The sequence below is a fragment of the Mobula hypostoma genome, chromosome 24 (assembly GCF_963921235.1).
Source record: "Mobula hypostoma chromosome 24, sMobHyp1.1, whole genome shotgun sequence".
Classification (NCBI taxonomy): Eukaryota; Metazoa; Chordata; class Chondrichthyes; order Myliobatiformes; family Myliobatidae; genus Mobula; species Mobula hypostoma.
In genome coordinates, this window is record NC_086120.1 from 23,844,823 (window position 1) to 23,864,054 (window position 19,232).

At 46.2% G+C, this 19,232-nt stretch overlaps 1 long non-coding RNA gene across 1 annotated transcript in view; it reads left to right on the forward strand.

The window, feature by feature from the left end:
• Window positions 1-19,232, forward strand: part of LOC134337588 (uncharacterized) — a 41,161-nt gene that overhangs the window by 6,818 nt on the left and 15,111 nt on the right. The window contains exons 2-4 of the long non-coding RNA XR_010016027.1: window positions 7,051-7,108; window positions 13,000-13,102; window positions 19,056-19,166. This is a non-coding gene — a long non-coding RNA (uncharacterized LOC134337588). The remainder of the gene's footprint in view (window positions 1-7,050; window positions 7,109-12,999; window positions 13,103-19,055; window positions 19,167-19,232) is intronic.

Consider the following 19,232-nt stretch of genomic DNA (forward strand, 5'->3'; position numbering starts at 1 on the left):
TGAGATGCTTTCCCACCTTAAAGTCACTACAGTAATGAGAGCTACTGCCGCTATGAAATAATTTCATTTGTCACCCTAACATCCCACAGCCTGATGTCAGCTTCAAACTGAAACAAACACATGATGTATCTATGACCCATGAGGTATCCGTGATGCATTCTTCTTTGCTGACGATCAACGCAGGCACACCTCAAGGATGAGAGCTTAGCCCAACACTCTACTCTCTCTACACTCATGACAGTGGGGCCGGGCACAGCTCAAATTCCATCAATCAACTCACCAATGCCACAACTATTATCAGCAGAATCTCGCATGGTGATGTGGAAGTGAGATCGATCGGCTGCTGTCACAACAACCAAGTTGCACTCAATGTTAGTAAGACCAAGGAATTGATTGTGAACTTCAGGAAGGGGAAGTCAGGAGTCAAGGGATCAGTAATGGAAAGAGTGAGCAACATAAAGTTCTTAGATGTCAACCGCTCTGAAGATTTATCCTGGGCCCAACATATTGATGTAATTATGAAGATGGCACGGCAATGGTTATATTTCACTAAGAGTTTGAAGAGATTTGATATGTCACCAAAAACTCCAGGAAATGTTGAGCATTCTGACTAGTTGTGGTCAAGATGGTACTGGTGATCATCGGCGATGTCCTGTGAGCTGCAGAAAATTGTTCCAAAAAGTTTTTTTTAAATATACCTCTTTTGATTTACTCTCGATGTTGGCAATCTGTAGCTTCCCTTTAGCAATGGACTTTTAAATCAACTGAATGGTCTTCAGATCTCTCAACCATCTGAGGGACTCGGCGATCCAGGCAGGCACAGCACCTCTAAGAGGTTGAAGGTTCATTGCCATGCCTGAGAGTGAGGCAGGAACGAGAGGCTCCCAGACAGGCTGATACACAGAGGGATGAGGCCTCCTCTACCCAGCATCTTGCTGGCAAATGTACAGTCACTGGAGAACAAACCTGAACACCCAAGGGCAAGACTGAGCTGAGAACAGAGAGCCTGTTCGATTATGTACTTGGTTGAAATATGGCTTTCTCTGGGCGCGCTAGATACAGCCATCAAACAGGCTTCTCAATTTACAGACTAGACTGAACTACTGATTCAGGAAAGACAAAAGGTGGAGGTGCATGTTTTATGAAAAGCTGTCATCGGTGCTTCAATATGGCGGTTTTGTCGAAATCATGTTCCCCCGACTTTGAACACCTAACTGTCAAATGCCGTCCATTCCATTTACCAGGGAGTTCTCCTCAGTGATCCTGAATGCAGTTTACATATCATAAGCAGTTGACTAGAATCAAGCACTGGTGATACTGCATAATGCCGTCTCCAAACAAGAAACAGTTGTGACGAAAGAGGGTTACAAAAAGTACACATAGACTAAGATGTTAACTGTCCTGTGCTGGCACCAGTGGGATCAGCAGTTGATCTGCCACCTGTCTTCAGGAGAAAGAGAGATAAGGAAGACAACGGAGCAGCATTTGGAAATGTTAATGAAGAGACGAGAGAGTTTAACGGAAGGAGACACCGGTCTGAGAATTGTCAAGATCGGCTCCTTTTTGAACCCTGAACTGTTTGAAGTGATGGACAGGCGATACCCCAGCAGGGGGATAAAAAGGGACAGGTTCACTAAGGCAGGACACACACAACACCACGAGGTAACGAGACCCTGAAAGCGGTGCGCCTTCCACAAGTCGGTGGGAGTTGTTGGAGGTCTGGTCGCGGGACCAACCAGAGTTGCACAGGGTGGAAAGGTACGATCGGCGGGAACCTGGCGTGTGTCCACCCTTGCCTGGGTGCTGGGTTCACCGCGGAGGAACGATCATATCTGAAATGGAGGGATCACAGTCGGTGACCTCAGAAGACATTACAAAGGGCTCGCCCAAAAGCTGACTGCGAGGAATATCGAAGGTCTGTGTGGAAGCCGTTTTGAATATTCATTCGCTTTCGCTCTCTCTTCTTTACCCCCCCCCCCCCCGTCCACCGGCACGGCAGTGATTAATGTGAATTGAACTGATCTCAATTGAACTGAACTTTGCGTCACTTTGAAACTGGTCATTTACCCCTAGACGACGATAGAGCTTGATTGATCCTACTATCCTAGTTCTGTGTACATGTGTGTTTATCATTGCTGAACTGTTGCATTTATTATCCTTTTGATTAGAGTACTGTGTTGCTTATTTCTTTAATAAAACTTTCTTAGTTCCAGTAATCCAGACTCCAACTGAGTGGTCCATTTCTGCTGGTTTGGCAACCCAGTTACGGGGTACGTAACACAGTCCATCCTGTTGCAAATCATAGTTGAAAACTTCAACCAGGCTTGTTTGAAGAAAATCTTCCAATTACCATCAATTGGCATATAACCTGTAATACCAGAGGTCCCAATGCACTCAAACACTGTTATTTTAAGATAAGGAATCTCTACCGTTTCTTGTCCAGATCATATTTTGGTAAATCAGATCACTTTCTGTCCTTTTCCTACTGCATGCAGGCAGAGGCTAAAAAAAGCAGGGCTCCCAAGATTAGGACAACAATGAGATGGTCACAGGAGGCAGAGGGGCAGCTGCAGGATTTCTGCGAGTCAGTGGACTGGGCTGTGTCCAAGGGCTCGTCTAGGGATCTGAATGAATGGTTGTAACGGACTTTTACTAAAACAGCTGAAGATGAGTGTGTCCCCACTAAATCATTTAGGGTCTTCCCCAATCAGGAGTCTGATGAACCATGGGGTCTGAAGTCTGTTGAGAGCCAGATCAGAGGCATTCAAGTCTGGTGACCAAGAAAGTTACAAGAGGTCCTGGTATGATCTCCAGAAAGCCATCTCATGGGCGAAATGGCAATTCTGGACCAAACTTGAATCAACAAAGGATGTTCGGCAGTTGTGGCAGGGCTTGAATACCTTCAACTCTTGTAAAGTTAAATCAAGCAACATGGAAGACGGTAGGGCTTTGCTTCCAGATGAGGTTAATGACTTCTTGTCATAAGGCAGCGGCTGGGAATGGACCCAAGTGCAAGACGCAGACACTGAAGTACTAGGAACAGGACTAGGATACAGGGTGAGGGCAAGGACATGGACACGAAAACCGGGAACCCGGAACAGGACTGGACAAGAGAGCTAGGAGCCCGGGCTTGGACTCCAAGACAAGGACCCAGTACCTGGGTCTTGCCTCTGGCTCGGACCCCAGAACTAGGCAAGGACGAGGCTTGGCAGGCAGGCAGGAGTCTTCAGGCTTGAGGCTAGAGGCTGGAGACAAGGCGAGGCAGGAGGCTGGAGTCTACAAGCTTGAGGCTAGAGACTTGAGGCGAGGCTTGGCAGGAGGCTTCAGGCTTGAAGCTAGAGGCTGGAGACAAGGCGAGGCAGGAGGCTGGAGACTTCAGTCTAGAGGCTTGAGGCGAGGCTCGGCAGGAGGCTTGAGGTGAGGCGAGGCTGGAGGCTTGAGGTGAGGCTTGGCAGGAGGCTTGAGGCTTGGAAGGAGGCAAGAGGCTGAAGGCGAGGCTTGGCAGGCTCCTCCTGGGCAGGGCATGGTTCACCTGGGCAGGGTGCGGATTACCACCCGATGGAGGCATGGGACAGGAAGGGACAGAACCAACCGCAGGTAATGGCAAGATGGCCTGGCTTACCCGACGGAGGCATGGGACAGGAAGGGACAGAACCAACCCCAGTTAACAGCAAGACAGCCTGGCTTACCTGGGCGGAGGCAAGGGACAGGAAGGGAGCTAGGTACAGGGTGGCTCCAGGACAAGACTGCAGGCGAGATGAGGTGAGAGTTACCAGCAAGGCAAGGCAATGCTTCAGGCAATGCAAGGCGAGACGAGAACTTCAGGCGAAGCGAGAGTTACCAGCAAGACAAGGCAGGGCTTCAGGCGAGGAAACAGAAGGCAGAGGAAGGGATATAAGAAGTAAGGACAAGAACAATCCAGCAGCCATGCCCTGGTCTCCGAAGGTATTTATGCAGCCAGCCCCAACGAGCATCAGCTGACTCAATTAGAGCTCAACAAGAACAGAAACAGGGAAGACAGGAAAACCTGGAGCAAGGGTTGGTGGACCGAACCGTGAACCGGAATACGGACTTCACGGACCGGACCATGACACTTCTATGTAGTTTAGACCATCAAAACATGGAGAAACCATCACGAACTCCCACTTCCACCAATGTTCCTATGTTTTCAGTGTGACGAGAATACACATAAAATTAAGATGTTTGCTGGCCTGGGTTAGCATCAGTGGCATCAGCAAGTGGTCTGCCACCTACCCTCAGGGGAAGGAGAGATAAGGAACAATGGAGCAGCGTCTGGAGATGTGTAATGAAGGGACGTGGGAGAGAGAGCTGTCTGGAGCGGCTCCCCCTTTGAACCCTGAACTGTTTGAAGTGATGGACAGGCGATGCCCCAGCAGGGGGATAAAAAGGGACAGGTTCGCTAAGGCACACACACGCCACCCGAGGTAACGAGACCCTGGAAGCGGTGCGCCTCTCACGAGTAGGTGAGAAGTATCAGACAACGGCCAGGGTGGAAAGGTACGATCAGCGGGAACCCGGTGTGTGTCTGCCCTTGCCTGGGTGCCGGGTTCACTGCAGAGGATCGACCGCATCTGGAGGAGGGCTCACAGTCGGTGACCTCAGGTGACATCACCAAGGACCCGCCCAAAAGCTGCTTGTGAGCCATCTCGCCGGTCTGTGAGTGAAGCAGTGTCTGAATGATCAGTTGTTCCTGTTCTATCTCTCTCTTCCCCCACGTTGTCCATCACCATGGCAACGAATACTGCGAACTGAGCTACTAAACTGGACTGAACTTTGAGTCACTTTGAAATTTGGTCATTTACCCCTAGACAACGATAGAGCTTGATTGATGCTGTGATCTTAATTCTGTGCACATGTGTGACTATCATTGCTGAACTGTTGCATTTATTATCCTTTCGATTACTGTGTTGCTTGTTTCTTTAATAAAACTTTCTTAGTTCTAGTACTCCAGACTCCAACTGAGTGATCCATTTCTGCTGGTTTGGCAACCCAGTTACTGGGTACGTAACATCAGTCTGAAGCAGACGTATGAACTTCATGAGGGTGAACCCATGAAAAAGACCTGTACTGATCAACTGGCTGGTGTGTTCACTAAGATCTTTAACCTTTCACTTCAGCAGTATGAGTACCCACCGGCTTCAAGCCGGCACAGGTACCCAAGAAGAGCGTGCTGATCTGCCTCAACGACTATCGCCTCGTGGCACTTACATCCACAGTGATGAAGTGTTTTCAGAGTTTGCCCAAGAAGCAACTTAGATCCACTCCAATTTTCTTCCTGAGCAGCAGGTCCACAGCAGATGCCATCTCATTGGCTCTTCACTCAACCTTGGAACATCTGGGCAGCAAAGGTGCCCATAACAGGATGCTCTTTATTGACTACAGCTCAGCATTCAATACCATCATCCCCTCAAAACTAATCAATATGCTCCATAATCTTGGCCTTAATACCTCGTCGTGCAATTGGATCTTCGATTTCCTTGCTTGTAGACCCCAGTCAGCTTGAATTGGCATCAACATCTCCTCCATGATCTCTATCAGTACAGGTACACCACAAAGCTGTGTGCTTATCCCTCTGCTCTACTGGCGTTACATTTATGACTATGTGACTAAGCACGGCTCCAATGCCGTATTCAAGTTTGCTGATGACACCACCGTTGTAGCCTGAATCAAAGGTGATGAATCAGCATATAGGAGGAAGGTTGAAATTCTGGCTGAGTGGTGTCATAACAACCATCTCACTCAACATCAGCAAGACCAAGGAACAGGCAAAGGAAATCAGAGGTCTGTGAGCCTCATCAGGGGATCGGAGATGAAATGGCCCAGCAACTTTAAATTCTTCAGTGTTATTATTTCGGAGGACGTGTCCTGGACCCAGCACACAAGTGTAATTACAAAGAAAGCACAGCTACTTCCTTAGGAGTGTGTGGAGATTCGGCATGACATCTAAAACTGACGTGTAGTGGTGATTATATTGCCTGGCCGTATCACAGCCTGGTATGGAAACACCAATGCTCTTAAAGTGAAAATCCTACAAAAAGTCATGGATATGGTCCTGTCCATCACTGGTAAATCCCTCCCCACCGTAGAGCACATCTACACAAAATGTTGTTGCAGGAAAGCAGCATCCATTTTCAGGGACCCCCACCACCCAGATCGTGCTCTCTTCTCACCGCTGCCATCAGGAAGGAGGTACAAGCGCCTCGGGACTCACCCCACCAGGTTTAAGTTATCACCCCTCAATCATCAGACTCTTGAACAAAGGGGATAACTTCACTCGCCTCATCATTGAAATGTTCCCAGAACCAATGGACTCACTTTCAAGGGCTCTTCATCTCATGTTCTTGATATTAATTGCTTATTTATTTAAATTATTGTTTCTTCATTCTGTATTTGCACAATTTGTTGTCTTCTGCACTCTGGTTGATTGCCCTAGTTGGGCGGTCTTTCATTAATTCTGTTCTAGTTGCTCCTCTGAAGATGTGCTGAGTATGCCTGCAAGAAAATGAATCTCCGGGTTGTATATGGTGATATATGTGTACCCCGATAATTAAATTTACTTTGAACTCTGTATCACTGACTGGTATGGAGGGGCCACTTCACACGATCAGAAGAGGCTGCAGCAGGCTGCAGGCTCAGGAACTTCCATCATGGGCACTCACCTTCCAGCCATCAAGGACGTTTTCCAAAGGCAGCATCTGTCGTAAGGACCATCGCCATCTGGAACATATCCTCTGCTCATTGCTACCTTCGAGGAGGAGGTACAGGCACCTGGAGACACACACTCAACATTTTAGCAACAGCTTCTTCCCCTCCACCATCAGATTTGTGAATGATCCATGAGCACTAGCTTACTACTTTGCATTCATTTTGAACTACTTAATTATATTTTTATATATCATATTAGACCTTACTGTCATTTTGTTGTACTGTACTATGGTTGCAAAAGAACAAATTTCATGATATGTTACTGATAATAAACCTGACTGCCACATTCATCGATCGCCCATAACATGTCATGTTTTGTTCTAGATATCGCAGGAAAATGACCAGTTGGACCAGCTTCAATTACAAATTGCCAACTTAACTGGTAAGCAAGAGCAGCTTGTTTGTAGCATCGTCATTCAGGCCATTCGATCCATTCAGTCCATGCTAGCTCCCATCAGTCCCGTTGCCCCTCTGCTTATTTTTCCCATGGCCCTCCCATTCATTTTCTCACATAGGGCCATCAGCTCCTGGTTGGTGGGTTGCCACTCACTCACACTGAGGAGTAACGTAACATAGGAAACTGGAACACCTGGCACATGGTTGTGGGTAGCAGCTGAGGTTAGGATCAAACCATTGTCCCTGAGGCTGTGAGGCTGCAGTTCTAACCACTGGCTGGGTCGCTTCATGCAAAGTAATCATGAGATTCTGACTGTTAGATAAATTGCTCATTTGTGCGAATCCTACCGTAATCTCATTTACCCCACATTCCTGATACTGCCCCCAGATTTTACCACTGATCTACACATTAGGGACAATGTCAGTGGCCAACTGATCTATCAACTAGCAGGTCTTCGAGACGTGGGAGGAGACAGAGTGTCTGGAGAAAGCCCATGTGGTCACAGGGAGGAGGTGCAAATTCACACAGATAACACTGGACAAGAGAAAATCTGCAGATGCTGGAAATCTGAGCAACACACACACACACAAGGTGCTGGAGGAACTCAGCAGGCCAGGCAGCATCAATGGAAAAGAGTACAGTCGACGTGTCAGGCCGAGACCCTTCAGCAGGACTGGAGAAAAAAAATGAGGAGTAGATTTAAAAGGTGGAGGGAGGAGAAAGAGAGAAACACAAGGTGATTGGTGAAACCAAGAGGGGTGGGAGTGAAGTAAAGAGCTGGGAAGTTGATTGGTGAAAGAGATACAGGGTTGGAGAAGGGGAGTCTGTTAGAAAAGAACAGAAGGCCATGGAAGGGAAAAAAAAAGGAGGGAGGAGCACCAGAGGGAGGCGATGGGCGGGAAAGGAGATAAGGTGAGAGAGGGGAAAGGGGATGGGGAATAGGGAAGGAGAGGGCAGTGGTTGTGGTGGGGGAGGGGGTGTGGTGCAGGCCATTACTAGAAGTTTGGGAAATTGATGTTCATGCCATCAGATAACACTGGAGATCACAAACTGATACTGATCGCTGGAGCAGTGAGACTCTGCTGCCACTGCTGCCTGGTGGAGCTTGGGACTTCGTTCTCAGAAAGTCTTCAGGTTCATTTCAGGATTGTGAGAGCCGTGGCTTCCAGTGGCAGATCAGCCAAATACATAAAGTAGTAATTTAGAGATTTGGCCTAAAAAACCAGAGATTGAGTCAAATCCCACACTTGTCAGGCGTGGATATTGAATTTGGTTCAACAGATGCAGTGCTGGAATTTGATTTTTAAAAAAGGGCTAGTTATATTAAAATATTAATCAGCGAACCAGATTGTTGAAAAACTTGCAACACACATAAAAGTTGCTGGTGATCGCAGCAGGCCAGGCAGCATCTCTAGGAAGAGGTGCAGTCAACGTTTCAGGCCGAGACCCTTCGTCAGGATTAACTGAAGAAAGAGTGAGTAAGGGATTTGAAAGTTGGAGGGGGAGGGGGAGATCCAAAATGTTGTTTGCATTGTTGAAAAACTTGATCTGTTCCATTACTGCCCTTTAGGAAGGAAAGTCTTCCTCCTTCCTTGGCCTTCTCATGACTTCATATCCATAGAAATGTAACTCTTTCTGAGCCAGCAGCTGCAAAGACTCCGCAAGACACTCGGGTGTATCAAAACATAACATTAAAATACAAACAGAGGGAAAAACCTGTACCAATCCAGGTTCCAGCTTTAGGTACTCTCAGCCCGGATGACCTAGCAATATCTTCTTTACAAATATCTGGGAGAGTCTACCCATACATTCATCGATGATTGACCTGCTGCAGTCATACCCGTAAAACCATAGGACTGAATTAGGCCATTCAGCACATCAAATCTTCACCACTCTCTTTTGAAACATCCTTGGACACAAGAGCAATACCAGAGAGTTGTAGGATAGACTATGTTGTTCTGCTGTTTAAAAAAGGCTCTAAACAGAAACAAAGAAATTATAGGCTGGTGAATCTGACATCAGCTGTGGGAAAGTTATTGGATATATACTGTAAGTATCTGGATAGACACGAACTGATTAAGGATCGTCAGTATGGCTTCATACCAGGTAGATCATGTCTAACCAACCTGATAGAGATTTTTGAGGAAGTTACCAGGAAAGTGCACGAAAGCAAAGCAGTGGATGTGGTCTACATGAATTTTAGCTAGGCATTTGACATCTGTACTTCTCTATTACTCTAATCTTCTTCCTGTAACTTTTGACACCCTTACTAATCAAGGAACTATCAACTTCTGCTTTAAATATCCCCATGACTTGGTATCCACAGCTGCCTGTGGCAGTGAATTCTACAGATTCACCACACCACACTCTGGCTAAAGAAATTCCTCCTTATCTCTTGTATTCTGAGGCTGTGCCCTCTGGTCGTAGACTCCTGTACTATAGGAAGCACCCTCTCCGTATCCACAGGCCTTTCAGTAGATTCAATGGGTGCATTTATTGTCAATGTATACAACATACATCCTGAAATTCTTTTTCTTTGCAACCATTCACAAAAACAGAGGAGTGTCCCAAAGAATGAATGACAGTTAAAGCCCCCCCCCGAGCTCCCCCCTCCCACGCACAAGCAGCAGCAAGGCAATGACCTCCCCTCCTCCACCAGCAAAAAAGCATCAGTGCCCTTCCCTGAGCACTAAAGCCGGCAGTAAAGCATCAGTAAGGTCACAGAGTTACAGTACCCCATAGACTACTCCTTCACCCGTTAATTCGACATACTACAGGCTCTCTCTTCCCCCTAATAAGGGAAAAAGAGGGGAGACATAACATACAACTCGCTGGTTTATGATGTTAAAAGTCTGTTGTGTCGCTTCAATAGGTTTCAATCTTCTAAACTCCAGCAAGTACAGACCTAGAGCCATCAAATGCTCCTCATACTTCAACCCCTTCAGTCCTGGAATCATTCCTGTGAGCCTCCTCTGGAGCCTCTCCAATGCCAACACATCTTTTCTTAGATAAAGAGCCCAAAAGTGCTCACAATACTCTAAGGGCAGTCTGACGAATGCTTTCTAAAGGAGAAAGCAGACGCAAGTGGAGGTCTAAGCCTAAAGGAAAACAACCTCCCAGGGTAGGGACAGTATGGAATACACATTCCTCAAAATGACACAGGACGATGATGGGGGAGAGCCCCCTCCATCTGTTCCAGAGCAGAGACCACACTGGGAGCAGTTCAGTGCAGTGTAAAATGTATGTTGGATGCTGGAGCCGGGAGAAGCTGGAAGAATTTTCCCACAACGTTTGTAAGTGGGGAAAGTGGAGTGGAAGATTTGTATAAAGAAGATTTTTATCACTGGTCCTGATGAAGCATCTCAGCCCGAAACGTCAATTCTTCATTTCCCTCGATGGCTGCTGAATTCCTCCAGCATTATGTCTGTGTCTTGCAGTTTATACACCCTACGATGTCATTGGCAGTCAGAGGGGGGCTGGCAAGTTATAAAATCACTGGAGTAGAGCTGCTCGTTCCACAGGGAGAACTCAGCAGGCCAGGCAGCATCTATGCAAAGAAGTACAGTTGACATTTTGGGCCGAGACCCTTCGGCAGGACTGGAGAAAAAAAGCTGAGGAGTAGATTTGAAAGGTGGGGGAGGGGAGGGGAGGAGGGGAGAGAAACACCAGGCAATAGGTGAGACAGAAGGCCATGGGAGAAAATAAGAGGGGGGAGGAGCAGTAGAGGGAGGCGATGGGTGGGCAAGAAGATAACATGAGAGAAGGACAAGAGGACGAGAAATGGTGAAGGCATTACTGAAAGTTTGAGAAATTGATGTTCACGCCATCAGGTTGGAGGCTACCCAAGCAGAATATAAGGTGCTGTTCCTCCACCCTAAGTGTGGCCTCATCTTGACAGTGGAGGAGGCCATGGATGGACATTTCAGAATGGGAATGGGAAGTGGAATTAAAATAGGATTAGAGCAGGATTTAAGTGGGTGCTTGATTGTTGGTATGTTCTTGGTGCGTTGAATGGCCTGTAGCATGTCTTTCTACAGATGTGCAATAGGGAGCATCCTAACGAGTTGCATCGCTGCATGGTACAGAAACTGCATTGCAGTAGACAGGAAGGCTCTATAGTGGGTCGTCAAAACTGCCCAACGCATCACCAGCACCAGCCTACCTGCCAGCAAGGACATGTGTTGTGGAAACGCTAACTAAGAACACCAGAGTGGCTTCAAGTTTTGTTTTAAGAGTTTATTAATATGATATCATGGGGAGTCCGCAGCAGTCTCCACCATCACCAGAACTCCGATTTTAGGTTGTACAAAGTTCATATTTATACAGCAAGACAAACAACTTCACATAACTTTGTTTGGCGTCCCACGGTCAGTACACGATCAATCGTTTAAAGGACATGTCAATTATCTCTCAGCCAAGTCTAACAGTCCCTTTGTTCCCTGTTATCGGGGCTCATAATTTACCCCCAGATGCATCCTCCCGCCTGGTTCTAGGGGCCTAGTATCTTATTAACAGGAGTTTCTGGTACTGCACTTATCATCCAAAGTTATTCTCGACACACGTCAGCAGTCTTAGGCCCAGCTGTTCCAGGATGGTCAAGTATCCCATCAGACACCAATTTTAACCATTTCTACCACAACATATTTACAGAAAGGTGCCAGAAAATGGCCTGCAACATTATGAAGGATCCTACCCACCCTGCTCATGGACTGTTTGACCTACTCCCATCAGGGAGGAAGCTAAATAGCATCCGTGCCAAGATTATCAGACTCAAAAATAACTACTTTCCCCAAACACTAAGGCTGATCAACACCTCCAATCACTAACCCAACCCTCTACACCTCTCACAACCATTGCTTTATCTTTTTCTATCAGTCACCTTATGTACAAATGTTCCTGTGTCTAGCGACGCTTTACGGACATACAATCAATCTATGTATATAAGTTATCCTATGTATTTATATTTTTGTGTTTATTTTATCATCATGTTCTTCATTTCGTTGTGGGGTTTTTTTTGGTGCTGCTTCAGATATGGTGTAATAATTACTTTATTACCTTTACACTTGTACTGGAAATGACTTTAAACAATCTTGAATCTATCAACCTCTGCTTTAAGTATATCGAATGGCTTCACTTCCACAGCTGTCTGTGGCAATGAATTCCACAGATTCTCCACCCTCTGGCTATAGAAATCCCTCCTCATCTCTGTTCTGAAGAGATGAAGAGATACCCTTCTATTCTGAGGCTCATGAGAGCGATCCTGTGGATGAAAGGGTTAATGTATGAGGGAGTGTTTGATGGCTCTGGGCCTGTACTGGCTCGAGTTTAGAAGAATGAGGGGAGAATCTCATTGAGACCAATTTGAATATTGATAGAGTGAACGCAGTGAAGATGTTTCCTATGGTGGGGGAGTCTAGCACCAGAAGGCTCAACCTCGGAATCAAAAGACATCCCTTTGGAAAAGAGATAAGGAGGAATTTTTTTTAGCCAGGGGATGGTGAATCTGTGGTATTCCTTGCCAAGTCATTGGGTATATTAAAAGTGAAGATTGATAGGTCCTTGATTAGTAAGGGTGTCAAAGGCTATGGGGAGAAGGCAGTGAAATGGGTTTGAGAAGGTATTAAATCAGCCATGATGGAATAGCAGGTCAAACTCGACGGGCTGTATGGTCTAATTCTGCTCCTATGTCTTATGGAGATTGAAATATTATGGGGAGAGGTTCCAGAATTCCCTCCCTTGCTTCGTCAAACAGCTAGGATAGATTTGACCCACGCTTGGTGGTTTATCCGTATTCAAAAGTGATGAAGATTTTAAAACTTTCTCTTTTGCTGCATTTATCCGATGTCTACATTAAAATAAATGTTTATGTTTGACAGCTACAGTTACAAAATATCAAACTCAGTTCAATGAGTGTAAAATCAACCTGACCAGAACCAAGGAACAGCTGACAGAGGAGTTGAAACAATGTCAAGTGAAGAGGTAAGTAACAACAATAATGTCCATTGCATGGGATTTGAAAGTGGTCCTCAATGCGTATTATCTACATTCAACTCTGAATTTTACAAACAAAGATATTCTTACAGTGATGTAGGATGTAGACCAACTAGTGATGAACGTACAATGACATATTTCCAAATCAGGATGGGAACCTGCTGTTGGTGGTGTTCCCATTTGCCTGCTGCCCTTGTCTTTCTTACTGGTAGAAGCTGTACTGTTAGAATTAAGATCAGAGTGCAAAGACAGAGGGTGGAAGGTCTCATGCTATCCATTCGAAGTAGGCTGCCGTGGGTTTATTGCATTCACTTTCCAGAAGTGGCTGTGTGACCTTGGCTTCACTAGAAGAGAGATCAAGTCAACCAGCAGGGCTGTAGCTGAGGCAGCAGAGACAGGATCAGCATGGGTGTGGACCAAGTACGTCCAGAGGGGCAGATAGTCAGACAGTGCAAACCCTGTAGTAGTTGCATAGACACCTGAACAGCAGACTATTTGTTGGATGGAAGTGACTGATAGAGGCAGATGCCAAGTTTTTAAGCTCACCAGTGGGAGGTGGTGCTTTAGCACTGCTGGCCCACCACCTCGAGGGAGTCTTGATCATAAGCGGGCCGAAACTCCTGAAGACAGGTGGCAGATCAACTGATGATCCCACTGGTGATAGCACAGGACAGTTAACATCTTAGTCCATGTGTATTTTCAATTCTACGTTTAGGAGGTGCTGATGGTGTGATCTGGGTGAGGAACTGCAGTGATTTTTTTCCATGCTGAACATCGAACAAAGAACACAGCATAATGCAGCAGAGGGGAAAGCCTTTGTCACATGGTGCTTGTGCTGTCCATGATGCCAAATCCATCTGCTCGTACATGGTCTGCATCCCTCCAATCCCTGCCTGTTCACGTGCCTGTCTCTTAAACGTTACTCTAAACCACTTCCTCAAGCAGCATGTTCCGGGCACCTGCACCTCTCACCCTCTGTCAGGTCTCTCCTCGGCCTGGAACACTCCAGAGAAAACAATCCAACTTGGTTTAATCTTTCCTTATAGCTAATGCCCTCTAACCCTGGTGCACCTCTTCTGCACCCACTCCATAGTTTCTACAACATTTCTATAATGTGGTGACCAGAAATGCACATAGTACTCCAAAAGTGGTCCAGCCGAAGTTTGATACACCCACAACATGTCAACCTGACTTTTATACTGAACACCCCAACCAGTGAAGGCAAGGACATTGTTCAAATTCTCTCCTGTTTCCTTTACTGTATATCCCTCAAAGGTCTCGTCTGATGGCAGCTTTCGAAGCCCTATGTATGTTTACCTTTTATTTTTGACTACATTTGCATCACTTCTTGTTATGCAAGGTTATGGCTAATTTGAAGGGCTGTAAGTGTAAGGTGACTGGAGGAAAGTATAGGGGGTGTCAGAAGTAAGTTTTTCTACACAGAGAGTGGTGGGTGGTTGGAATGTCCTGCCAGGGGTAATGGTAGAGGCTGATACTCTAGAGACATTTCAGAAACTCTTAGATAGGCACGTGGATGATAGAAAAATGGAGGGTTATCTAGGCGGGAAGGATTAGATTGATTTTAGTGTAAATGAAAAGGCTAGCACAATATTGTGGGCTGAAGGGCCTGCACTGTGCTGTAATGTTCTATATTCTGGTAACCTTGACAACATTATCATTCTTCCTCTCAGGAAGATGCTGGGCAGATTGTTGCTGTGTAAATGATGCATGGTAGTGCAGTCACCAACGCCTTCCAGCACTTTGCCAACGACTGAGAGAATTGAGCAACAATTACCCAGGGTGTATTTGTCCTACTTTCTAAACAGGACCTATCTGGGCAGTTTTCCATTGTATAGGGTGGGTGCCAATGCTGTGAGTGTACTAGAACAGTTTGGCTGGAGTTGCACCCATTTCTGGAGTACAGACCTTCAGTCCTACAGCTGGGATGTTGTCTGCTCCAATATCCTCTGCTGTATCTAGTGCTTTCTCACTGTTTTATATCCATTTCTGTACTCTAATGTTAAATTTTGCACCACTGTTATCTCTTAGCCGTACTAGTAGCTTCAACTCCTCCTGAGTTAAGAGTAGCTCTGGTTCTGGACACTGGTTACTCCAGTGATCAAAGAATTTAGGCTTGCAACCTCCCAGTTTGCAAGAGGAGCACTTTTTTCAGTTAGTCCTGACAAAGGGTCTCGGCCTGAAACGTCGACTGTACTTCTTCCTATAGAAGCTGCCTGGCCTGCTGTGTTCACCAGCAACTTTTATGTGTGTTCTTTGAACCTTAGTTCATTTTCTGGATCTGACAGGAACTGCAATCTCCCCATCCCTAAATACCCATGAGAACTGGTGATCAGCTGCCTTCCAACTGCAGCAGTCACGCTGGGGGGAGGCAGGTCTGTGCTGTTTGGTCTCAGTCCAATGGCATTGAAGGACCAGCGATATCCTTCCAGGTCAGGATGATGTGCGACCCGGAAGGAAAGCTGCAAGTGGTGCTGCCTCCGTGCCTTTCCTGGTGATAGAGTCTGCCTGTCTGGGAAGTGTTGTCAGAGTAGCCTGAGCAAGTAACTGCTGTACATTTTGTACAAAGTAAACACCGTAGCCATCATGTGCCCTGTGGTGAAGAGAATTAAATGTCTGGCATGTGGTTGGAGTGCCAAGCAGGTAACTGCTTTGCTGAGTGTCTTGAGAGTTGCTGGTTCCACACGGTAGGCTTATTCAGAAAGTTAGAAGGCATGGGATCCAGGGAAGTTTGGCCAGGTGGATTCAGAATTGGCTTGCCTGCAGAAGGCAGAGGGTGGTGGTGGAGGGAATACATTCAGATTGGAGGGTTGTGACTAGTGGTGTCCCACAAGGATCTGTTCTGGGACCTCTACTTTTCGTGATTTTTATTAACGACCTGGATATGGGGATAGAAGGGTGGGTTGGCAAGTTTGCAGACGACACAAAGGTTGGTGGTGTTGTAGATAGTGTAGAGGATTGTCAAAGATTGCAGAGAGACATTGATAGGATGCAGAAGTGGGCTGAGAAGTGGCAGATGGAGTTCAACCGAGAGAAGTGTGAGGTGGTACACTTTGGAAGGACAAACTCCAAGGCAGAGTACAAAGTAAATGGCAGGATACTTGGTAGTATGGAGGAGCAGAGGGATCTGGGGGTACATGTCCACAGATCCCTGAAAGTTGCCTCACAGGTAGATGGGGTAGTTAAGAAAGCTTATGGGGTGTTAGCTTTCATAAGTCGAGGGATAGAGTTGAAGAGTCGCGATGTAATGATGCAGCTCTATAAAACCCTGGTTAGGCCACACTTGGAGTACTGTGTCCAGTTCTGGTCGCCTCACTATAGGAAGGATGTGGAAGCATTGGAATGGGTATAGAGGAGATTTACCAGGATGCTGCCTGGTTTAGAAAGTAAGCATTATGATCAGAGATTAAGGGAGCTAGGGCTTTACTCTTTGGAGAGAAGGAGGATGAGGGGAGACATGATAGAGGTGTACAAGATAATAAGAGGAATAGATAGAGTGGATAGCCAGCGCCTCTTCCCCAGGGCACCACTGCTCAATACAAGAGGACATGGCTTTAAGGTAAGGAGTGGGAAGTTCAAGGGGGATATTAGAGGAAGGTTTTTTACTCGGAGAGTGGTTGGTGCGTGGAATGCACTGCCTGAGTCAGTGGTGGAGGCAGATACACTAGTGAGATTTAAGAGACTACTAGACAAGTATATGGAGGAATTTAAGGTGGGGGGTTATATGGGAGGCAGGGTTTGAGGGTTGGCACAACATTGTGGGCCGAAGGACCTGTAATGTGCTCTACTATTCTATGCTCGATGTTCTAAATCATGCAGACAAAAAGTGAGTATCCCATCATGCTTCTGGTTTGTTGCTCACAGATGATGGATAGGGTGTGGGGTGTCAGGAACCTAGTCACTTGCCGCTGGATATCCAGCCTCTGACCTGTTTGTAGTGATTATGTGCCTGGCCCATAAGCATTATGAGTCCTTGGTCATAGTGAGCCCCAGGCTATTAATGGTTGGGTCTTGACTGTGATAATGCCATGAAATAGGATAGGTTGTTTTGTTGGAGTTGCTGATTACCTGGCGCATTGGCAGTGTGAATGTTACCTGCCATTTTTAAGCTCATGCCTGGATGGTAAGTTGGCAAGGGCTGATTTAATATAGGGGATGCAATGGTAGTAAAATATTCTAGACTTTGGCAAAGCATTTTGGCAAAGCATTATCAAGTGTGATCTGATTGTGGTCCACAAGAGGACATACAAAGACAGGTGATAAATAGTGAGGCTGGGCGGAGGAGGAAGAAATGGAGGGCCTAAGGGAAGAATTGTTCCCCCACAAGCCCAATGGTGCAACAATTAAATTGGGGTGTTAGGGGAAAGTGAGATGCAAGTTCAGAGAGTTGTTGAGCAAGGCAAACGCAGTGTTTGTGTATACGTGGCAGGAGTGGGTGGGGGGGGGGTGGAATGTACTGACCATGTTGGTGATTCATAAAAATGTGGTGGGAACTTTCAAACTCAGGCAATGAGGTACTGGAGCCGGTATAGATCAAGGCACCCAGACTGATGAGGACTCAACGTGGTGAAAGCTTGGACATGGACCGCAGAGATCTGTGAAGGCCAGTTGGGAGGACTTTGGGATGGTGGGGTCTGGGTTGACAGAAGTAGAGGTGCTCATCCATAATACAGATTAAGCCAAACCCCAGAACCTACAAGAGAGCTCAGCCTTCAGTGTCGAGGTAATGATTCGACTTCTATGCAGAGAGAATGGGGAATGGTAGGATTCTCAGAATGTGAGAGTTCTATAAAGAGTGAAATGGAGCTTGGGGAGGTGAAGGTAGAAGGTGAATTGGAATCAGAATAAAGGCACCCCCAGAGTAGATTTGGTTGTGACTTAATAGATATTGAAAAAGAAAATTATTCAGGGCTATACAAGAATTGATTTTATTTCTTTATCATCTTTCCAATCCTAAAGAACTTTTGAAATCTAGGGAAAATGATAATCAGTTTATGCATGGCAAACTCCCACAAACAACAATGTTAAATGACCTAATCTATGTTTTAATTGCACTGAACAAGTGATAATTATTGGCCCAGGAAAGATGTTCTTCTTAGAATAGTGCAGTGCTTCTGGATTTATTAGGCCCAACAGAGAGAGTAGATGGGTTTAAACATCTTGTGCAAAAGGCAGAGTTTTGACAGTTCAGCACTCCTGCAGCTCAGCATAGACGTTTGTGCTTAAGTTTCTGGGCTGCGACTTCTGATGTAGAATGGTAGCCCTGAACCACAGCTCCTTTCAAAGAGACACAGTGTGAGGATTGGCCTACATGCTTCACAATGACCCTGAGAACCACTCGACAAAGGTATGCCCCAACACTAGAACTCATTAAGGATGGACACAGATCGTTTTCACCACGTTGTTTACCAGAGGCCGCTCCCACCATTCTCTGGGGTAAGTCCCCCCCCCACCCCCCAACGCTTCATGGAAATGCTAATGTTGCTTCTTTTCTCCCATGTGTCTTTACACGTTGCAAATCCAATAACCTGCTCACTGGTTTCTAACAATGAGCTGCACAGCACTGAAACAGGTAATGCTGCCGTCTCAAGCTCCAGTAAGCCAGCTCCAGCTCTGATCTCTGGTGTCGCCTTTGTGAAGTTTGTATGTTCTTCCTTGAGTGTGAGTGTGAGTGTTTGTTTGTTTCCCTCCCTCAGGAGCTCTGGTTCCCTCACACATGCCAAGGACATGTTGTAATTTATCCCTGGTGTGAATGAACATTCGGAGAATAGGGGGTTGTTCATGTCCTGTGAGAGAACAGATTGCAGGGAAGTGGGAAATGAGATTGCTCAGAGTTGGTATAGATGATGAGCTGAAGGACTATACCTTACAATGCAATGAAACTAGGTATATATTACAAATATTTAAATTTTCTTATTTACAGAAAAAATTGTGAAGCTCAGCTATCTGCTTTGAACCTGAGCACTGTGCACAGGGTTCACAGTTGTTGGATTGTTCTCTCCATGTTCTGCTTCATGTTACTGCTCAATTAGAGGTAGGTACCTTCTTGTCTCTCAATTTGTCCTTTCAATAACCAGAGACAATTTTGAGCATCAAGCAA